Source organism: Stegodyphus dumicola, chromosome 5 (assembly GCF_044657685.1).
Source record: "Stegodyphus dumicola isolate Sdum_Otavi_A_Nest chromosome 5, ASM4465768v1".
NCBI classification, from domain to species: Eukaryota; Metazoa; Arthropoda; class Arachnida; order Araneae; family Eresidae; genus Stegodyphus; species Stegodyphus dumicola.
The window spans coordinates 159,421,299-159,445,747 of record NC_140772.1 but is presented as its reverse complement, the minus strand read 5'-3'; the positions used below and the strand labels follow the sequence as shown (position 1 = coordinate 159,445,747).

The 24,449-nt window shown below is 31.9% G+C and overlaps 1 protein-coding gene across 4 annotated transcripts in view; it reads right to left on the bottom strand.

Moving 5' to 3' along the window:
* Positions 1 to 24,449, bottom strand: part of LOC118184990 (carboxypeptidase D-like) — a 741,090-nt gene that overhangs the window by 194,931 nt on the left and 521,710 nt on the right. Inside the window, exon 1 of one of the 4 annotated variants that reach the window (XM_035354756.2) lies at positions 20,277 to 20,396. The exons of the other annotated variants lie outside the window; for them this stretch is intronic. The gene's annotated coding sequence lies outside the window, so the exon portion shown is untranslated. Of the gene's footprint in view, positions 1 to 20,276; positions 20,397 to 24,449 lie in introns of those variants that run through there. 4 annotated transcript variants of the gene reach the window in all.

Genomic DNA, 24,449 nt, shown 5'->3' with positions numbered 1-24,449 from the left:
GCTAGATTTCCCAAAATAATGAGTAAAGGGACTAAAAATAATTTAAGGTTCCGTTAAGTAATAGACGCCACTTGAATATTTTTTCGTGTTTAAAAAGTGTTCGTGATGTATTTACGTTGAAATAAAATGTGTTATAGATTTAGTTGTGATGCCGTTTTCAACAAAATAATTTTAACTAAAAGTTTATAGTCATACCTATGAATACTGGAACAACTTCTAGGTCATCTAAAGTCAGGAAAGGCAAAATCATATTATTCAAGTATTCCCTTCGCCCTATAAAATACTCGAAGAATATGTTAGAACTTGCAATAAATGGCAGAAAGTCAACTCCCCCCCCTCCGAAAAAAAAGAAGAAAAGCCCTTACGAAGTCGATACTCATAATTTCAGAAGAATTTTAAAATAAATGTGGTCGCAATAAATTTTTCTCGTAACTTCAAATGGGAAGCGTTATATAACCACCGACATGTATATTCTGAATGTTCTGATGCAATGCTTATCGAGGATATTATTTCTATATGGGCAGTTTAAATCTCTGATGCGTGTTTTCCCAGGTTCATTCAGTTGGATCAACAACACTGTTCTGTGAGTGAATCCCCATCAAGTTATCTTGAGATGTGAAGAGAGAAGGTAATTCCATTTATCATCCGTAGAGCAGTGATGTCGAACGACTGATAGAACAATCTTGAGAATTCTGACTTCTTGTGGCTTGAAGCTAAACAGAACTACGAGCAGGCACTTTAACGAGCTTCATTTGCACTCAAGAATGGTGAATCACGAGAGCACAATATTCATCTCTCCCTACTGTATTCATAATATAAAAGTGAGACTACTTTTGACATAGTTGTATGAGAAATAAATGTCTCAAGAAGATCATGTGAATTAAAATTACCAAACAGCAAATAATAATAATAAAAATTAAAAATCTGAAAGGTTGCAGATTTTAAATTACGTCCAAAGCGGCATTTTTTTAACATTTTGTTTGTTACTTTTATTTATTAAATATCACGTTCTTCGCACTTAAACCATAAAATTCAGTTCAAGAGCAATATCGCAAAATAGTTTTAAATTCAGCATATCTTTAGAATTTTCAATATGCAATCTCACGCGCTGAAGATAAAAATGTTTTTTCTGTACAACGTTGCCATTGCTCGCTTTCAAATCCTTGAGTTTGTTAATCAAAAATTCGTTAAAGATATACAAAATATGAAATCGATAATAAAAAAAATTCCAAATTTCAAATTTGGGCTTCCACATGCACATATTCGCAGTAGAATTACGTCATTCGCAATTCGATGGCTCAATGTACCGTTGTTTATCACAATGCGAGAAATATACATACATTTATGCAGATGTTTCATACTTTAATTTCTTGAAATATAATGCAGAAGTATAACATTTGGTGGCAAATGTTTGAAAAGTGAAATGGACATTTATAGTGCAAAATCGCAAAACGAAAACAATCGCAAAACTTCAGGGACAAAGCTCCTTTGGACTAATAATAATAAAACTTATACCAAAAAGCTCTCATTAAAGAGTATTAAGAAAGGAACTCGGTTTTGGCATTTATTAAAATGAAAGCAAATCAAATAAATATGCATTATATACGTCCCGGAAAAAGAAGGTATCATAGAATCTGTTGAAGATACGAAAACCGAAAACCTTTTAAATGATTGTTTAGAAAACGCTCCAAATTATTTGGAATTAATACCAAGGATTTTAAACAGATTTCGATTAGCTTTTTTGCAAATAGATGTTTGTCCTCGAGATAGGGACTTTCTTAGATAAATGCGGTGGGAGGAAGGAGATTCCGAAAATATATCCACATAAAGCGCGTAGTGTTTGGCGTAAATGCCAGTCTTTTTTTCTTCGCCGACGTACTGAATTATAATCTCGAGAATGTTCCGGAACACCAACAAGAGGTAGCTAGAAAATTAAGTGAATCAATGTATGTTGACAAATATTGAAGAAGAATGAAAAGAAAAGATCTTCTAAAAATGTAGGCCTTTTACCTTTATTCTTAAAATGTTCAGTTTTGATATTCATAACATTAAAAGCTATATTTTAAAACCTGATAGTAAAAGCAAATAATTAAGAATACATATATGAAAATGATTCCATTAATTTACAACCTATTGATTTTTTAAGTGATACAGTTTGAAACTGTTTCAAACTGTTCTATTAAGTGTAAAATTTTTCCAGTTTTATCAAACAAAAGCAGGAATAGTCCGTAACAAGGCCGTTTTCATGAGCCATTCAGCCGTATACACTACGAATGTCGCGTATGGCCAAAAAATAGACATTACTTTTATTAACGGCTCCACCACGCATCTTCGAGATAACGTGGAAGCATTTACGGTGTGTTATATATTATGTTGTGAAGAAGCTTTAGAATCAGAATCCACTAGCACGATTCTAACACAAGTGGTAGATCGCATACTATTTCAATGGCAAAAATATTCTGTAAATTATCATAAATGTTCTTTCTAATACTCCTGCGATAACTGATATTGTCAGTCATTACACTGAGCTACCACTCATCAACATGTTGTTTCGAAGCATTTTATACTTCGTCAGGTGTAATACAGACGGACATTATGAAATATGAAATTTACATGATGTTATCAATAAAGATCATTGAAACGATACAAAACGTTTGTACATAATTACATGATAAGAAGCTCTAAAAAAAGACGAATACTATATATGGGTTATCGAAAATCAAGTAAAATCCCTAGATCAAATTTTTTTCTTCCTCAAACCTAAGTGAGAGAACACAAATAGTTTTGTCAATCGTCGTGTTATGTCTACTAAAAGAATAGTTAGAAATTTCATTAAGTCATAGAATGAGTCAGAATGCACAAACGTTCCATGCTTTTGCTAAAGTATGACATATGCAAATCACTCAGCCTATCCTTTGGGCTAAAGATTATCTGTTGTGAATTTAGTAAATTGGTCATACTGTTTAGGAAATGTGTGTGTGTGTAACTATGGCAAAGCCTCAAGGGCTATCTGCCTAATGGGAGGGTTCGTGGAGGACATTCTAAGGGAAACTGTTTCGTATACACGTTACACTTGGGGAAAAAAACCTCCCATGCAGCCAGCCCGTTCGCGGGATTCGAACCTCGGACCGAACTACCAGTCTTCAACGACTTTACCGCTCGGCCGTTGGTGGGCTATTGTTTAGAAAGCTGAGACGAATTTGTAGTGATCAAGGTTACATTTGATTTCATTCACTTCACATTGTTTCCTCAAACTCATCTTCTGAAGCATCTCTAATATGTTATCATTATCCCACTATCTATTCAAACATCTCGATAATTTAATAATTAAAAAATGTTGATAATTTAATAATAGAAAGGCAAGTTTACACAAAGTTAAAATGAGCACCTTGGAAATACGGTACGAAAATCTTACAAGAAATTTCCAGAACTGTAATTTGGAAAGATTAAAAATCCTTCAGCAGCACTCAAGATAGACAACAAAGCGTTTGCTGACTATTCAGGTATTAAATTAGTATACTGCCATTCCGCTCTCATGCTTTTTATAGTTTGAACTCCTTTAGCGAATGCATTGAAAGCGAAATCATGAAAGGAAACAGTAAATTGGATCAATTTTATAAAGAAGCTATTCTGATACATACCAAACGGCTGTCAAAGTTCTCGATCTGCATGCACCTAATCACAAATTTATTCTGCAAACTGATGCATAAAAATGCATACTTTGAAGCAAATTCTTGAAGATGTATCCGAATATTTTATTACTTATCTAAACAGGAAATTTTTACAGTGCCGAGACTTGAGAATGTGAGCACAATGTTAGCATGAAAGGTGCGTAACGAAGAAAATTTCTGTGAAGATGTTCAAATGCAATTCTCAGAGGAAATAACGCCCACCAGTTGCATGAAAGCTGGTAATTCGTCCCAGGGTTCGAAACTCGCTGAACTGGCTGGCTATAAGAATGATATCGTGGTTTTCACCATGTGTAACATGTACACGAGCCAGTTTCCCTTAGAAAGCCCTACATGAAGGCCTCTCTCCCCTTATGCAGATAGCCTTCGAGTGCTTTCCCATAATCAAATAAACAAAACTAAATTCAGTGGGAGTAAACTTTCATTATAAAGATGGATCATATCGTGCTTGTTTGTCTAAATTCTAATGGGAATAAAACCTTTTGTTCTTTAACATCCCCATCTGGTAATTTTGATATAAAGCTCCGAATGGAGCCTCAGAAAAGAAAATAATATGTGTTAAAAGAAGACTGCCTTTTTAAATAAAAATAATTCAGTTTTCGCAGTGAAAATAAATTTTTATTTTTTACATTTATTCCTGGTAACAGCAAATTTTAACTTTGTTATGAAATTTAAATATTTTTATCTCTTTGTAGAATCTGCTTAACTATGCATATATATTTAATGGTTGCGTTCATTTAGTACGTTTATTTATATCTAGAAACTGATTCATTCTGACAGGCTTGAAACTAAGCCTTCTATATACGTAGCCTTACTGCCATTTTCATTAACATTTTTGCTTGTTTGGCATCTAACAACCTGTAGCGCTAAGACTCTCGAAAAAAAAAATACATAAGTTATTAAATGAATGTGAAAAATGAGCAGCAGTGATACAACAAAGAATAGTCGACGATGCTTTAAAAGTTTGTAGAGACATTAGATATTTTTTGGAATCATGCAAGATGAAAAACAAGCAATCGCCTTCGCCGGGAATCGAAACACAGACCTCTGGAATACCGGCCCATCGTGCAGAACCACTACACCACGAAGGCACGCTAGGAAATATCTTATAAGTTATTTCGGTGTTTAAAAGATTTTTCTTATAAAATTATGTTGATATAAAACTTACTTATCAGAATTAGTTGCTTATTGACTTTTAAGGAATACTTTATTCTACAATGATCTTTTAAATTAGTAATATATAATGCCAAAATTCAACTAAATCAAGTAATATTTATTTTCATGTATACCCTTACCAAAACTTAAATGAAGCACAGGATTAGTTTTCCCAGAAATTGAATTTCATTACGAAACGAAATGTTTCATATTTCACGGTGCTTATAAGAATTAAAAAAGACTTTTATATTTGTGTATTAATTTTCATTAATAAAACTATTTGTGGCTTATGGCGTTCATTGTTGTGAATATCATCATTATCAAGCAAAGATGTCCTTTAAAAAACTGTTATTTAAATTTGTAACATCTTTTAAATCAATTATATTTCCTCATTCCCATCTATCCCCCTAAAAAAAGCTAAAATTAGTTGTTAAATTTGTATTTGTTATACGTTTTTGAATCATTTACACCTTTCGAAAGAATATCCATGCGCCAGTGGCCTATTAACTAACGCTTGGAACGGCTTTCGCATAGACCTCTTGATGGCTGAGATCTCCAATCTCTCGAGAATTAGAATGGTCTTTTTTTTTTTTTTTTTAACTCGAGACAGCTAAACAGACTACCAGTAGGAATTTTTTCTGTAAGTAACGTAAATACATCTCAGTTTCGTTTTAAAAATGTGCCCTAGAAAACGTTATTATTCTGAGACAGCTCTTGCGTGCATTTTCCAACATCATAATTCAGTCCAAAGAATACTGGTTGCTGATATTGTCTATGGTATTTATGGTATGCGAAAATATTTATATGTATAGTTAATGATCACTATTATTATAGCAGATAATTTTCCCTCCTACCAAACAAAAAATTAATAAACAACTTTCTTGAAGAATATCAGTTTATCAAATTCGTATACGAAACTCTTTTCTGAATCACTGAGTTTATATAAAAAAATACCGAATTGTCATTTTTATGACCAGTATACTAAAAGTATCACATTACACTTTACTGCAGAATTTTAACTTTCATTATTATTATGTTGTAGATGTTAATTACCAAAAATTATTGCCATTCATTACTGAGTTAAAATTAACTAATTTGAGGTAAAATTTTAAAATTTAACTTCAAATTAAACTTTTAAAATAAATGTTAACTAACTAATGAACTAATTTAAAATATTATATATTTAAATGAATCTGAAATATATAAAACACATTTCAGAATCATTTAAAATTTCCAAAACAAACAAACATCGTTTCTTTTAAATTATATCAGTGTTTTAGAATCTTTTATAAAGAATAATATTTTACATTTGTAATACACATCCTGAATTATTTTCTCTTTCAGATAACACGGACTGTGAAAATCACACTTGAAGCGTTTTTTTTTTTTAATTGTTGAACTTTTCCGAACAACATCAATTTTTGACGTACTTTACTAGCATTATGCTTATGAAATTTATTACATATTTTAGGACTATTATTGTTATACTATGGATATTTACGATTTATTCAACTTTACAGTTTAAATTCAAAATGAGAATATATTTTTAATTAGAATTCATTTGTTTATTCTTTCATTATACCATTCATTTAGTATGATTCATTTTTCGGTTAGTCAAATCTTTAAATGCACAACTTTATTTTGACAGTATTATCAGTTTGTCGTATTCTTCAGACAGCAGAGCAATAAAAAAATTCGCTTTATATTATAAAAGATATACATAAAAAAGATGACATATGTTGAAGACATTCGAAACAATTTAATATTTTCAAACAAAGTACAGCTAAATCCGACAGGTGGCGTGAAAATTTATGTCTGTTCTATCTATCTAATTTTATTTCGTGGAGAATTCATCTCGCGTTTTAATTAATGCAGCTGTCAGAATTTTGAATTAAACTCATATGCTATTTTATCGTTCATCATTTCCGGTTTAAATGCAATATAGAAAGAAAATGTTAAAATATCTTTTGTTTTATTTAAAGAAAAACCATTTTTTACAAAGTGAATTGTTTCAAGCAAACTTCCAATGCAATGCAAAGCAATTGTTTTGTTCTGTTTTTACCTATCCCATGCACGTTTCACGTCCATTTCAACATTTTTTCCCGCTTAGATGGAAAAGAATTAAATCCCCAATTCATTATCAGTGGTAAAAGAAAGGAAATTAAATGGCATCAAGGCGAAAAGAATTTGTTCTGTCAAATGCGTAATTATACGATTAGAAGACGTTCTATCTCTTCTTTAAATAACGTAAAAATACTGTTTCGGATTTAAAAAAATACTTGAACGAAAAATTATCTTCATTACAGCTTTCCTTTATATCATCAGACTTTTACTTTGTTTCGTAGTTTCGGTTAAAAAAGTTTTCAAACGAAATTGAAAAATAATTCCGCATGCTCCATTTCTGTTGGCAAAGCTGCAGATGACGATTTATCCACGGAAAAGGTAAGGATAACGAATTAAGTTCTGTTGCACAAATGTTTGCCAAGGGTATGAGCTTCGAAGATCCGAAGTTTGATCAAATCACGTTCAATAATTCACTTTCGTCTAAAAATACCGACCGCAGAAATATTTATTGAAATATTATATACTTTTGCTACCTAAAAATAACACATTATTTCATTATAGCATCTCGCATTTGGAAGCTGGATATTAAAACGCTACCCATTTCGAAGCGCTACATAATAGAACAGTGTTCCCAACGCTTACAATAGCTAGTTAACAGGTAATACCGCCTTTAAAAAAATATACATATGCAAGCAACTATGTGAATATGAAATAAAATCTAGTGCACTTTTTTTTATATGAAATATTTTAAAAACAGTTAATGAGCATACTTCTCTGATATTTTTTATTTGTTCTATTGTAATCACTTTTAAATTATTTCATAAAAATCAGACGAATGACGGCTTCGAAAATCAATCTATCAATGCTGCAATCTATCAATGAATGTAGACGCGTAAATATAAGGAAAATTAATTAAATTTATGTCCGCTTACTGGCTTATAGAACATACTGAGGGCTTGTTTTTGTTATAAAATGCATTTATGGTTAAGGAATGAATAATAATTACTTTAAATGATTGGGGTAATTTGATACAGCACTAAATTTTCTTCTCCTTTCGACTGTTTTGGTTAAGCGAAGTTCAGTTAATATGTGTTTCATACATTTCAGTCGAGACGTTGTATATCGGTGAAGTTTTGTCACCTGAGAAAATTCAATAATCATCTGACTTCATGAAGATGATGTTTTCAATGTTTGGGTCAGATGATGTTTTCAGTGTTTGAGTCACATTCAATCAAGACACATTACTCAGAGTGGAAAATTGATTCTATCAATTTTCATAAGATTTCAATACAACAATATGAATTATATAAATATGTTAAGAGAACCTAGTAATTTTAGAATTACGACCATATCACAAGTAGCTAAATTATTATCCTCAGACACTGAGTAATTTGCTGCAAGATACTTTATGCCGATTGATTTCAGAAGCAGCTACTGGATTGTCGTTGTTAAATATTGGCTAAAACTTAGCTTATATTAACTTAACTTAGCTTAGAAGTTTCATAACTCATTCAGGTAACAGACATCAACAAAAGCTGGATATTGCAGCTGCAGCAGCACAGTACAAATTCAAGGAGAACCGCTCCAAACAGAGTAAGTAGGTCGCCAGTATCGCGTGGGAGGTTGAAACCTTCCGGTCAAATTTAGTAGCCGAGTGGATTTTACACAAGAGGTCTGGTCATGTCCAATGGTGGAAGGGATATGCAGGAGATCATATCCAATATGGTTGTGGATTCTACCACAAAGCTCAAAGCAAGTCTAGAGTAGCCGAAAGGACTCTAGATGATTCTTAAGAAGTGAGGGATTGTACTAACGGCTTGTCCCAACTCTACCTACGATGCTGTTTTTGTTAGCCTTTCTGTGTAAGTTTCTTTAGTTTAAGTTTGTTTCAGTAATAGCATCATATTTTGGTTACAAAACTTTTGCGTTTTCTACAAAATTAAAGCTTCGAAAAGATAAACACAGTTTTTCAAAATTAAATTAAGAATCAAGTCTCAAACATTAACAGTTGTCATACATGTTATTATTGATCTAATTCTCAAAAAGTAATCAATTTGATTCATTTAATTTGGATCAGAGGTTCGTCCAATTTCGATCAACAATTTGTCGAAGGAAAGCACAAAGTTATTATAACTTAATGGGATTTGTCTCCAGCATATGATGAAATATGTTCTTAGAAAGAAATTTTTTATCCAAATTAATGCTCAGATATAGTTTTGTGCAATATTTATTTGTTATTAATATACATTCCATGTTTCTACAAGTAACTTCGCACACTTATTTTCCTAAAGGGAATATTTCTTGGGGTGAAATGATATTTAAGCAGTTTCTGCATGAGAAATGCAACGCAAATACATTAGACGCATAAGTCTAAATAGAAAAGTAAACAGATTTGGACGAGAGTAATGTACACATTATTCTTAGAAAAATACTTCTTTCTAAGGTTTTATGTAGCATAAATAGTTAGAAGTAATGGTATTCTATTCCATTTTTAAACGTATATTAGTCTCATACGAATTTGAAAGCACACACACTCACAAACAAGGGTCGAAGGAAAATCCAAACCTTTCTTTTAAATAAAACATTAACTTCAACCATGCAAAAGAAAAAGGCCGAATGTCAGGGTGAATTTGCAAGTATACCGACTTTTAAGTAAAAAATGATAAAATACACCTAAGAAGAGGAACAAATATTTATGTAAGATTTAAACACTACATCAGTGGCATTTTTCATGATGTTTTAAAAAGCATTTATTTAATTAAAAACCAAAATCTCATTCATGATTTCAGAACAGGATCTAAGAAGTGAAGTATAGGAGGAAAAATATTGTCTGATTATTCTTGCAACTAGTTTTATCCCCTTTAATTTATCTAAATCTTTATCAGAGGCAACATAAATGTATTTAACATAAATTTACGCCATAATACGTATAATATATTAATAGCAAATATGATTACTTACCATACTTACATATAAACAACTAGGCTTTGAACATTTAGTCCCCACCACTAGCTGAGCGGTTAAAGACTTCTAAATACTAGTAGTTTGTCCTGATTTCAAATTCAAGCTTACCGGATTGACTGTATGGTTGGTTTTTGTGGATTTTCTCAAGTGTAACGTGAATAGGAGCCTGTTTATCCAAGAAAGTCCTCTACGAAATCATCCCTTTCCTTAAGCAGATTTTCCTCGCATGTTTTGTTATATTCAGATAACCAATCAACCCAATAACAGTTGCTTCATATTTAAATTGTTTCTCTATTTAAGTAGAAATATTTTCTAATATTTTTCTCAAGCCTGTTTTGACCATTTCTGAAAACTGTCAATGCTTCCACAAAAAACGATGACTGCACAGTTTTTACAAAGCATATTGTTAGTAAATTATTATAAAATGGATCTTGAATATTTCTCATTAAATCTTGGTGCATATTTTTGTTACTGGCTAAAATGTTCTTCTATAAACAAAAGCATGACTTTTTTTTACTGACAGGTTGTTTTTAATTTAAAACTTCTGAAGTTTTCACTTTAAATAAATTAAGTCAAATTCCTAACTGTGCAAGCAAAGGATTCCTACAGTAAGCTTTCCATGAAATTTAATCCAGAAAGGTAATTGAAAATTAAAACTTCATTCTTTGAAAAGTTATAAATTTATTATTCTAAACGTTGTTTCAGTAAATATAAGCCGAAAAAATATTTTTAGTCCAAAGGGGCTTTGTTCCTGAGGGACTATTGTTTTCGTTCTGTGATTTTGTGCCGAATCACTCTGAATGTCCGTTTCACATTTCAAACTATTGCCACCAACTATTATCGCCCTGTATTATATTTGAAGAAGTAAATAATGAAGAATCTGCATAAATGTATGTATATTTCTCGCAATGTGATAAAACAAAGGTACCTAGAACCATCAAATTTTGAATAACGTAATCCTACTACGAATATGGGCATCTGGAAGCCCAAATTTGAAATTTGGAATTTGTTTTATTATCGATTTCATATTTTGTAAAACTTTAACGAATTTTTGATTAACAAAACGCAAGGTTTTCAAAGCGAGCAAGAGGAACGTTGCACAGAAAAAACATTTATACTTTTCGCGCGTGAGTCTGTGCATTGGAAATTCTAAAAATATGCTCAATGTAAAATTATTTTGCGATAATTCCCTTGAACTGAATTTTATGGTTTAAGTGTGAAGAACATGATACTTAATAAATAAAGGTAATGCACAAAATGTTAAAAAAACGCCCCTTTGGACGTAATTTAAAATCTGAAACCTTTCAGATTATTTTTTAATTCTTTTTTCTAAACTCATTTGAAAGTTTGCTCAACGGACATAATCTCTAATCTTTAAAAATCTGTATAATACTCTATGTGTACAAATAGTCTCAGAAATGCGTATTTATGCGTAGTCCCTAACTGATTTCGAATACTACAATAAGCAATCAATTAATGGCAGTAATTCAAATGACCTATTATATACATAATATGGTAACAGAATTTAAATCAAAATCAGATGTATAGACTACTTTAGCGTGTAATTCAGATTTTGCAGAAAATCACTGGTCATAGAAACCAGTGTATAAGTTCAAAAGAAAAACCTGGGGAGGATATACAGAACTAAAATAAAATTTTACACTTAAGGAATCTGAATTCACTCAGAACATACATTAATTTCAGCCCTTAGTTACAATTTACAATAAAAAGTCATAGCTTCTGACTTTTTATTGTAAATTTCAGTGAAACATAATACACCATTCAGAATTAAATACATACACTTTCTGCATTAAAAGATGCCTGGCAGTAGAACATTTCCTAAAAATAGAATATAATATTGCATCTAAAAATAGTATGTTTCATTTATTCATTTAGAACTGATCTGCAAGGAGATAAATGTTCAACATTCTATCATATAGAAAGAGTATACTTAGAATATTAAAATAGTTATTTGAACCACCTGAGATACAGTGCTATTTTTAATTTTAAAATATTAATAGGGAAAAATTCGAATAGAATTATTCGATTTCATTCTCACCGTATATGATACGATATAATAAATAAAAATAAAAATGAATAGCAGCGAAAAAAAATCATATGCATGAAAAAAGCATTTCTTTAAACTCATTTGGAAAATATTTTGCACATTGCAGGTTGAATAAATAAAGTAAACCGAAACTTTCAAGATACATTTTTTGTGTCAATGTATTTCAAAGCTTACTAATATTTTGACTTTGAATATTTATGGGCCTGACAGTGAGAGATTAAGGTAGAAATTTCCTAGAAATTTACTCTTCCTTTAAAGAAAATGCATAGTATTGTCTGCGAAACAAAATATACTAAAGACAGTTTACACATGTTATTAGCCTTGTGTCAGAGGACTTCCCTCGTCCACAGAGTAATCGCTCTTAGAGAAGCATTCCCTCGCTGCCAAAGAATGAGAATAGACGTTAATTACAACACTACGCATGAGAAATACCTTTTCAAAGTTAAGGTTTATCAAGGAAACTCCTAAATGAATCTTAGTTACGTTCTTGGCCTTCAGAGGGCAGAGAGTTTATAAATCTGAAATTTAATTTTGTTATGCAAATAAGAACCAAAAACAAATTTAATAGGCCATGAAAGTATTTTCCTAAGGAAGCATATAAGCTAATTCCTCATTGTGTGTATTTAAATGAATGAGATAATCTTAAACACAAGGCAAAAATTCAAAACTTGTACTAATTTCATCATTGAATACTATACCCTATCATTGTGTATATATGAAATGTCTTAGTATAAAAACATACATTTCACTGTTTTAACGAAACATAAAATTTAACTTTTTAAATAATTTCATTTCCACATTCCGTACTTTGAGAAAAAAAGATACAGCAGAATTTTTCTTCAGGCTTTAAACTGCATCAAAACACACACTGAGTTATACATTTTAGAAAATGTATTTTCTTCGGAAGTGGAAATAGAAAATAGAAAAGTAATTGCTATTTAATGTTTCAATAGTAATGGTGTTTAATTATATTTAACATATTAATATCATTGATTCATATGTTATACTGGCTACAATATTAAGAATCATCAATTACAATATAAATAATGTTGACACTGCCTACTGTTTTCAACTACTGTTACAACTGCCTACTGTTACAACTTTAAATTTATTTCTGTGGTAATATTGTTGAAATTTTTATTAAATTTTCAAATTAATCCTAAACACATTAGCAAATAATTCAGTTATTTTTATAGAAACTTTTTTTAGTCAACCATTATTTTTGTGCTGATTTTAACTACGCATTTACTCCAGGCGCGAATTCCGTCAACGGTTGTATTAAAAATTAGGTTATTTTATACTAATAATTTTCTTTGAAAATTAAAGGGCAGTGTAATGGATAAGCTCTTAAAACAAAATTTTATTCTGCTTCAACAGATAAACAAATATAAATACATAATAGATATCCAGTATAAAGTCCCAACAGTTCAGATAAAAATTTTTCGATCATTAAAATATTCAAGTATTATATGGAAAGGATTTGAAAGAATTATTTTTAATTGATTAAATTGAAAATAAGAGAATTTTCTTAACATTCAGAAACCATTTGTTTGATATGTATTCTGTATTTAAGAAATGTAATGATTCACCAAAATGTTAGATGCTTAGAGAAACTTCATAATATAGCAAAGAAACTGGAAAATAAAACTTTGCATTCAACAAAATTAGCCTTCAAAACCTCTCATCAATATCAAATTTGAATCCTAGTTACTTCAAAATTCTTCTATAGACTCAAATTGAAGTAAACCTATAGATAAAAATATTTCCTTCATTTGTTATGAAAAAGGGTATTACTCACAAAACTATTCCAAAGATTACAGTTTCGCACTAATTGCGGAAGAGGAGATGGTAATGGAATATCCGGCTAGAGCCCAACTCTCCGTTAGTAAATGACACTTTTTCAGACACTTCGAATGAGAATGCCAAAAACGTGTTATTATTGGTGAAACTCCAACTGTGGTAAAAATGGATACTGCCAATCGAAGAACTATTCATGAAAATTCTTATCATCAAATATAGTTTTACGAAGAAATTGATAAGAAAATATCTAGTAATGTGGTAACATTTTTTTAAATAATTCGGAACCAGAAAATCCAACTCATATTAATGAATGAAATTCAATTCTATGCATTCTGCTATGATACATTTAAGGGATTAGATGCTGTCTTTGGTAATAATATCATTGATTAGTCCGATTTAGTGATGATCAGAAAGAAAGGTAAAACTATATTATTAGTTATAAAGGAAAGCTATTTTCTAAGCAAGATTTAATACAATAAAAGTCAGCCTCAGTTTGATCAATCATACAAATCAAACTCATACAAATCAAAATGAATAACCAGCAATTTTGAAGAGAATTATTAAGCTATGAAAATATTTATAACGTCAAAATCATTTTGTTCAGCACAGAAGGCATATATAAAATGTATGTACAGTGCGGTTTCGCTTCTAAAAATTGAGAAGGCAGCGAGCATGCTGGAAGGCTCAAAGCTGACATCATTAGCTGAGAATAACGGAGGTTAAAAGTAGTGGAAGGTAATGGAGACTAGAGGCCATAAAGAAAATATGGAGGAACATCTATTAATACTTTTCATCTGCTCTTGAATTTGTCAAGGAAGCATGGCACTTAAGTCGATAAATTCGAAGTCTACCTGCCTGGATATCGAATGGTGAAGTTAATAATCCCGTGCGGTTGATTAGGAAAGCTAGAAACGTGACAGCGATGAGAGAAGTTGGAAAGGTTCTGAATAAGACAAGTTCTAAATCTAAAACTTCTCTCGTATAGTGCGAAGGCGCTAGAGGTTTCTGATTTTTTGATCAAATAAACTTCATAAATTCGTTATATTTCTATCGGAATTGAACCTGGTTGCTCACATTACCGATCTGATACACTAAAAATTACACCACAGCAGCATGTGAAAGGACGGAATTTAGTCTGTTACATTCGCCCCAAATAAAGGCAACATCTATTACCTATCATACTCAACTTCAGGTGGCTCGGAAGATTTGGACAGAAGCATTTTTGAGAAATGTGTGCTCCTTCGCCGGAAATCGAACTCGACCCGCCAAGATATCACACTGATAAGTTGACCACTATACTTAAATGCACATCGAAAAATATTTTTCAGTCCCCTGCATCCAAAGTTCCTTATACACACTCTAAACAACCTGCCGCACTAAACATTAAACATTAGTATTTTTGAAAACTCTAGTAATATTGTCTTGTCATCAAAGCGAAAAAAATAAATGCCGAAAACTGAAAACGTCTTCATATTTTTTCGGTTAGATAAAATTAAGTAATTATTAAGTAATAATTTATAGAAACAAATTTACGTAGGAATATATTTCGCAAATATATATCTACAAGGAACACAGTTTGGGCGTATGAAGAATTCAGTAAATTTTCGTTTAATATTTCAGCAAGTTTGTGTTCTTTTTCAATTTTAGTTTCTTATAAGTTTTTAGATGATTAAGGCTCAGATTTCATTTTATTATTTAAAGAAATCTATGAAACGTTTTTCGTTTTCTTGGTATTAAAAGTTTAGTTTAGCATAATCGGGGACCACCCATTTTTTGACTGTTATTTGAATTATAATCTTGTTTAAAGTATTGTTACAAAATGTACAGGAGCGGTAAGATGGCTTCCCGGCAAAGCGGTTTTAGGGTTGCCCTAAAATGGCAAGATAAGGCAGGGTTGCCACATTTGGCGAGAAATCGCCCATTTGGGGACATACCCTGGACGGAAGGAGAACCTTCTGGAACGAATTCTTACCGGTTTAGCCCAGAATGTTCTCAAACACAAGCCGAAAGCTATATAACCCTGCTGGTCCGCAGTCCATGTGTGTGCCTCGAGAGTGCGAGATAGTTAGTCTCGAGTTAGTCCATGCGGAGTCGATCGAGTTGACAGCCGGGCGGCGACTGCTGAGTGGGTCGGTGAGTTCACCGAAGGAGTCTCTTAGTGTATCGCGGTTAGTGCATCGTCGAGAGAGCGTGTTGAGCTCCGGGAACGACTGACCCGAAGAGTCGGGAGCCGTGCTCTGTGTGTCGTCGAGTGCATCGCGAGTTGTAGCGTGAAGCTCCGAGAACGACCAAGCAGAGTCGGAAGCTGTACTCTGGTGCTTTGCAGTGAAGCTGTTTCCACCGTGATAGCTTGATAACCTGAAAGCTGTGTAGCTGATCGTGTCAGCGTGTTGTAACAATTCGACGACTGTAAACGAGATTTTGGAGTTCTCCTGATTAATATCGGTCAATAAAGTGTGTTTCGATACTTCATCAAGTGTCGACGTTATTCACTCCAAATCCACACGAACCCCGTACGAACGTGAACGAAGAAAATAACATAACAACTGGTGTCATAAGAAAAAAACGTAATAGTATATTTGTTCTGATCTTTACATGTATTTGCTTTTTCAATTTAGATTTGCCTCTTTTTTTTTTTTTTTTTTTTTTTTTTTTTTTTATTAGTCAGATTGGCACAAGGTTACGTTTTACTCCTTTTTCCAAATGTTTCGAAGGCGTGTAGGGAAATTTCTGGTACATTCGAGATTCGATTTTTCGGTTTTATATGAATTTTAATGTTTTAACATTTAATTGATTATTTTTTCGGGTATTGATCTCAAATGAACCAGGAGAATGAAACACGTTTTTGAAACATATTAACTGACTTTTATGAAGCTTTAAATAATTTTTTCCTGATGAGTTCTGAGTTGGAGTTTCAGTAGAAGGAGATTAACTTTTATTACCTTGTATATATTTTCTCCCTTTCGTATTTTTGTTTTTCGAGTTTGTACTATTACTATGAATTCTTATTTTAATTTTGTTTCGTTTAGATATTGTGTTAAACCTCTTAAGCATGGTTGCAACTATTAATATTGTTGAGGAATTGCCTTGCTTTGACTCCAATTTACTTTTAACTTTACATGATTTAAGTTTATTTGACTTCAGTCCTACAGGTATAGCTCAGGAGGGGAATAAAAATTTTGTTTTTAATTTTAAACCTTTTATTATGTTTCTTTTCAACTCTTAATAATTTGAAATCTGCAAATAAATTCGCACTGAAGAAAATTAAAATTGATACCACATACCCCTTAAAATGTCTGCTATGGTTAATTAAAAATAACATGTGAAGTGAATGTTAAACAAATAGTAGTTTTCCGATTTCTTCCTCGAACAGAACTGAAAAATAAGGTAAAGAAAACTGAAGTATAATTTTACTCTCTGATAGAAAACAAACTCTCCTCATTTAAAAATAAAAACAAACCACTTCTTTCTTAAATTGCTTAGGGAAGGGAAAAAAGAAATAGAAAAAACTTTTCTCTTTAAAGCAAACTCAAAATTCCAATTACGAAGAAGAGAAGAAAAGGAAGACAAAACAATGTCAATGAAATTCCTACGATTCATTAAAAAAATAAACAAGCATACATACTGTTTTCTTTTAAAAACAAATTAAATAAGTTCAGATGACAATCATCATTTTCATTTTAATGCAATAAAACACAAATAATTCATTTTAAATCCATTAAATGAAAATGCACTGAAAAGGGGCTTTTCTAATTAAATCTTCGAACTTAATCACTAATCCTCAAACTGAATTTCCACTGTTATCGCATGTGATGTTCTTACTTTGTTCCAAGAACTTGTTATGAGTAATTGTATATTACCAGTAATTTGCAATCCAACTGTAAAGTTACAGAATTTATTATGCGTTTTTAAATAAATTAAAATATAAGAACAGTCTAGTGGACAAGATACTAAAGATATGGTACGCTGGTTGTTCATTCGGAGAGTTTTGAGTCATGTTCCTGGCTACTCAACACAGAACAAACTAGTTGCATGGATGTTTCCTATTCCTCATTAATAATCCTATTTGAGATAGCTTTCTTGAGAAAAGTATCCACGTAAGTTAACTCCTCTGGGGTAGTGCTTAGACTTTTGTATTCATAAAAATACGATTTGTAAACAAACCTAGACTCGACTGTTAAATTCCTGGAATGGTCCCACTTCTATAGGAACACTCAAAATGCGTTATTAAATGATTTTCAGCAAAAGCTATTGCTATATTTTCTCTTCTTAAAGAGTAAAAGTATTTTTGCACCTGAAGAAAAGGGACCTGTATCTGATCGCCTTCGACATCGAGAAATTGAATATCTAAACCAAACTAAGGTAGCTTTCTTGCTAGACATTTATATTTAAAGTTTATTAACTATTTTTTAATTTTATATTCTTTGTGTGCGTGTAACTTACTTCCAAAAGGTATCTTTTTATGTTTTAATATGTTTCGTATTTTTTTTTTCGGAAAATATATTGGAATTTTTAGATCTTTATTCAGATAGACTTTTTAGAAAAACTTCCTGAAGTCAACAGCGAGCGAAAACAATTTTATAACTTTTGAAATAAATTGGTTCCTACCAATGCCTACATTGAACTCAGGAGGTTTATTCTGGGTTCCGTTTTTGGCAAAACGGGCTGATTGAATGGTATTTTCTCCATGCAGACGGTGAGAAATGGTGCAATTTATCTTTGAATTTCTTTTACGAAGGTGTTGCTGTTAATGCAAATAGCCTTTGCATAACTGTCCACAATGAGTTAATTACTAAAGTAAATTCTCTCTAATGAGTTGTAAAGTTTATTTATGATCATACTTGGTATTCGGATGCAGAAGCCTTAAACAGTAATTTACGTTTTGAATACAGAGAAGAGAGAATCATTAGCAAATTTTAATAAGCAACCGAATACCTAAGAATGATTAAAATAGGAAAACAAATACATAAAAATATGAAAGCTGTAGTATTATATTAAAACTGAGTTTACCATTATAGATATAAACTTCTAGTGTAATATTATAGTACATTTTATTAAGTATTAATTACAAAATTAAGAACTCGTCACATAGAACAAAAAATGATGTAATATTTTGCACCGCAAGATATTTTTCTAGCATTCCAAATTTGAATGCCAGAGTTCTTGCTATCAGTCATTTATACGGTTATTTTATTTTCTTATGCAATTGATATTTGAAATGTATTATAAAATATCTCTAATATATTGTAAAGACTTTTGATCATATGTAATCATGCTAATTACGAGAACATTTAAACGCCAGTACTTCAACTGGCGTTTAAATAATAAACTAGCTATTGCTACGTTTAAATTGCTTGAATAAATGGTGCAAAGTTATATCGATTTAAAATGACTTTTTGTATTTTTTATGGTTAATCAATTACGAGAAAGGGCCAATTCGAGGAAAGTATATTTGCATTTATCGTTCAAATTTTGGCACTATTTCAGAACAAATCCTTTCAGTTTTAAACTTATTTTTTGTCAACTTGTTTTATCCAGTGGAAAGTTACATAATTTGGATTCAATATTGTATTGATAGCAATTTCAATTTTTTAATAAATGTAGCTAAAACATATTTGAATTAAAATAACACGCCGAATAAGGATCACCGGAGGAACTAAAGCAACCAAAATCAGCTTAATATCATAAATTTGTAGGACTATTTACGAAAGTTCACGTACAGAATTTTATTTTTGGCTACAAAAATGCAAAAGTTTAATATATATTTATAAAATAGTTTAATATTATCTTACAAAAATACAAAAGTTTTAAACTTTCGATATTAGTCCTGCAAATTTGTGAATTCTTGTTGTTTTAAGTATGTAAAAAATGTATGACATAGTAATTTATAAGAGTATAAATTTTTGGGCATAAAAGCGTACTCACAAAACTAGTTTCACTTAACAAATAAAATAGACGGAAATTAAAGAAACAGAAATACGGCAAAGCCTAAAATAACTCAAATTTAACTAAATTAAAATATTTAATTTAACATTTGCGTAGTATTTCAATAACCATTGCTACAAAGTTTAAAAGAAAATATAAAATTTAACAGCAATAAGAAAATTATTCACAATTTTTGACATACAGCTTCACTAAAATATACAACAAATACAGATCTGCAAGCTCCGAATTTGCTTTAAACCTCACCATATGACTTATATTCACAAGTCAAATTGCAGGTTCATGGTCACCGTTTTAAGTCGACTCATGAAACAAAAGGGAATTCGTAGCGAGTCCTGAAAGGATTTCACGAAAATGACTTTAAAACATGTTTGGAGGATCAAGAACAACAATTTATTAAATGCGATCAGAGAGTACTATTTTGAAAGGGATGTAAAACATATTGACCAATAAACTGAATTCTTGTATATTATGCACTCAATCTCCATATATTTTGATCTTAATAGTATTGTACTACCAACAGATAAATATTTTTATTCAAAAATAATTTTAAAATCCCACTGAAATAATCAAAAAATTATTTTAGAACTAACCTGTATTTTTACATAAAATGGCTTCTTCAAATAATCTGAGCAGAATGTTTTATTTCACTGGAAACGACATAAAACTTTGATATAGTTACTGTGTAATTCTACAGCCACCTCGTAGCATGGAAGTCCGCACCACATCTGAACTTTCAAGTATGCATTTCGAATGTCCATGAACGAGTTTGCTGGGATGGCACACAGCTGTTCCTTAATTATTTGCAGAACAACTTCCATCAGATGACAACGCGCTCACGCTGAGTTTCAACGAACTGATTAGTATCCAAGAAATAATGCTAAACTCAAGCGCTGGTAAATATAAAGATAAAGAAAGAAATGTTGCTAGAAAAAGATATGGTAGGTAGATAATGAAATCGAGATTCAGCTAAGGGGCAGAACAAAAGCCATCGACAATTATTAGAGCTATCACATGTGAGACAGAAAGCGCTGTACATATATAAAATGTATCTCTGCAGATAACCAGCCCAGATACTGAAATTTTGGCCTCAATCTTATCAGGGGCTTCCGGATAAGAATTATGCTAATCTACAGATTCCAGTATTCGTGCTTTTTAAAGGTAAGATAGGCTTTATTGGAAAGGACTTGTTTAAAATTTACATCTGTCCTCTCTGAGTCTACCAAATGAACCATTAAAATACGCATGAAAAAAACTTCGAACAAACATTTTTAAACAATATTCTATAAATTTTGATAAATCTTTAATTATAAGAGCAAATGTCGTGCAAATTTCATATTTAGAACATTCACAGCGGTGCAACGCTTATATATAATTGCATATTATTTATTGCATTTTTATTTGGTTAATCCATCTGAGAGATTTTAGAAGCTGATAAAATCACATAACGCCGTTGCTTCAAAAAAAATTTAAAGCAATATGTCAAGAGCTAAATCTAGAATATTATATCATAAAATCAGTAAGATCCAAGATGAGCAGCAATCGCAAAGAGTTAAAATTTCAAACAGTATGCCCCTTTTATGGCTGATATTTTAAAAGTCTGTGAATGCATTTCAGAGTACTTTAGAATATTACTAAATTTATAACTTAAGAATATTACCAACTATTGCACGACTAAATGTCTATTGAACGTGTATATATAGTTTGTGTTTATTGAACAAAAAATACGAGGGACTTTGAGACGCGATAATTCGTTTCATGGATAACTAACTTTTAATACAAATACATGAAGTTAGAATTTTTAACAGCCTCGCAGAAAAATGTCGATTTGCAAAATATTTTTAGTAACTGAAATAACTGAACAAAATGCTTTTCCTTACATGATCAAATTTATCACACATACTGATGTTATTGAATCACTTATGTAAAAGGGCCCACCAGCGGCCGAGAGGTAACGTCGCTGAACACTGGTAGTTCGGTCCGAGGTTCGAATCCCGCGAACGGGCTGGCTGCATGGGTGTTTTCGTGGTCTTCCCCACGTGTAACGTGTATACGAGCCAGTTTCCCTTAAAAAGTCCTCCACGAAGGCATCCCTCCCTTAAGGCAGATAGCCCTCGAGAGCTTTGCCATAATCTAATAAACCAACAAACCACTTATGTAAAAAACGAGATGGCTATCTGCCTGAAAAATGGGTTGGTTTGGTTTTGTTTGGTTTGGTTATTTTATTATAATACAGCGCAAAAGTGGTACCCTTCCTAAGGGCTTGAATGCCTTCGTGGAGCACGTTCTAAGGGAAACTGATCCGTATTTACTTTGCACACGAAACAAAATCACCAAACACCCATGAAGTTGATCTTTCCGCCAGGAACTGATCGCAGATTAAAACACCGGTGTTCAGTGGCCTTAACTGCTCGACCGCTGTTTTTTGGACACTGGCTTGCGTACATGTTACATAAAAGGAAAACTGTAAGAGCCCATGCAGCCAATCAATTTAAATATACGTTGAACTACACATTTCACAAGTTTCATCCACTTGCCCACTGGTGCACCATCTGAGGTATTTTTAATCAATTTTCCGAGCATCTTGCATCAGTTTTGCTTCAGGCAACTAGGCATCTAAGTTTTCAAATTAAACAATCCAATTAAATAACTTTTATGTTAAGAAAGAAGTCTTAAATCCCCATTTGTAGAACTGTTAAAAGAAAATATTAAAAAAGAAAAAAAAAAGCTTGGTCATTTCCACTTTCTTCGGAGAGGCTTCGAACAGAAATTTAAGTTACGTAAGTTTTTCATAAAGCTATTTTTATTAAAAGTTTAAGATTTGTGCAGTCTAGAAAGGCTGCATTATTTCATTCATGTTTATATTAGATTCATAAGTGTACGACCAGTTGTTCAAGATATATTCAGTTGTCAAGCTTTCTTAAAGCCTATGTACTTATTTTTAAGAGATTCAAATGCTTGATGTAGTTGTATTCGTTCTGCACCAGTACAAAAATGTTGTTAGAGCGGAAATCAGTTCCATAGTTATGAAGGAAAACGAACACAAGCTGCACGTACTGCAGAATTGCAATTGGTACTATCTTATTAATGCCACCATCACTGGCAATATGGTATTTACTCAGCTTAATAAATTTCTTACCTTACTGACATAAGCAATCGAAATTCGGGTTATATAAATTTTAACGCAAGTGAATGCACATACGCGCACAAATGAAGCAGTTCGTATTTTTCAGCGAGATCCAGCCAGGAATCCAATCCTGACCAGAAATGATCGTCAAACAATTTATTTTGAGAGAATGACTTTCAGTCACAGCTTTTCAAAATGAGAATCAGAAGGTAGTGAAGAGGAGATTTTTATCGCCGTAACTCTTATTTCATTCGACAGGAGGCTTTATTTCCGTTCTTTTCCTGGTGAAAAGAAGGGGAACAAAATGATATCAAGTGCGTGACCTCTTCACCTGACACGTAAACTGTATTTGTTCGAGAAAAAGACAGTGTCATCAGATTAAATTTTTAGTATCTTCAATATTTTTGCTATTGTTGTTTCAATGGTAATTGCTATTTGTAGCTACTGAAGTTAGAAAATATAATAAATCGTAAGCAGGTTTATTATTTCTCGATGTACTACAGTTCCGTTTCCTGGTCAAAGCAAACAGAATGTTTAGTAATGCAATATGCTAATTCAGAAATGCATGATAAACACATTTATATAGGTAACACCGGACGTTTTTAGACGAAAAAAACAGAAAAATGGTACATTTGAAATACGTTAATGTTTCATAATACGCGCAATTATACGCTTAAGATACAGCTTTCTGCGCAATTCTTAATTATTTTTTATGAAATAAAACTACTCAGTAGCTGAGCTATAATTCTAAATGCGTCATTTCGTTGATGTCTGAGCTGTGAAAACACTCCATTGTTCGCAAAGTAGAGTGACTCGCAACCTTATTGTAAATGGCAATGATTTCAATTCGGGCGTTTTTTATTGTACATTCCACAGGATCATAGCTGAACTAAACAGTTGCATTCATTCGGCAAAAATAGTGATGCTGTCAGAACACGGCTTACCAAATAAAAAAATGTGATTTAAATATTTGTTTGATGGCAATGAATCCTCGTTTGATTTTGGTTAATTAGATTTATCGAAAGACTCGCTGCATTAGCCCTTATTTTGCTCTGGAGCTCAAAATAATTTCCCAGAGTGTCCTTATTTGTTACGATGTTTATACTGCATTGGATACTCTTACTGAAATACTTCCAAGTATTTTCTTGCAGTAAATGAATAAATATATGCTTCTGTGCGGTCTTGAAGTCGTGATGGATCCGTCAAACGAATGTTCAGAGTGGCTGATTATTCAAAATCATTTGAACTCGTTCGTACCAATGCCCAAGAACACACGAATTTTAAGCCTGTTTCATTCGATTCTTCTTTTCAGACATATGAAGGACGCACTTTGTCTACATTTTGGTGTGTTAGCACAATCACAAGACAGCTATTGCATTGTTGGTCAACCATCTTTTGTCTCCGCGAAGAAATTATCTAAACATACAAAGCAATAACAGGACATGTGGTTTTTGCCTGAATTTTAAGGTAAAGTATTCGGAGCTTTTCTGCAACAACTATCTGAAAATCGTTCTAAGAAGCGCCGTTGCAATAACTCCATTTTTCAGCTAGCGCCACATCTGTCTTTACTATATAGTGCGATTGATACTATATTGTTAATACCACCATCCGTATTAGTTTCATGTAGTACACAGTTTTA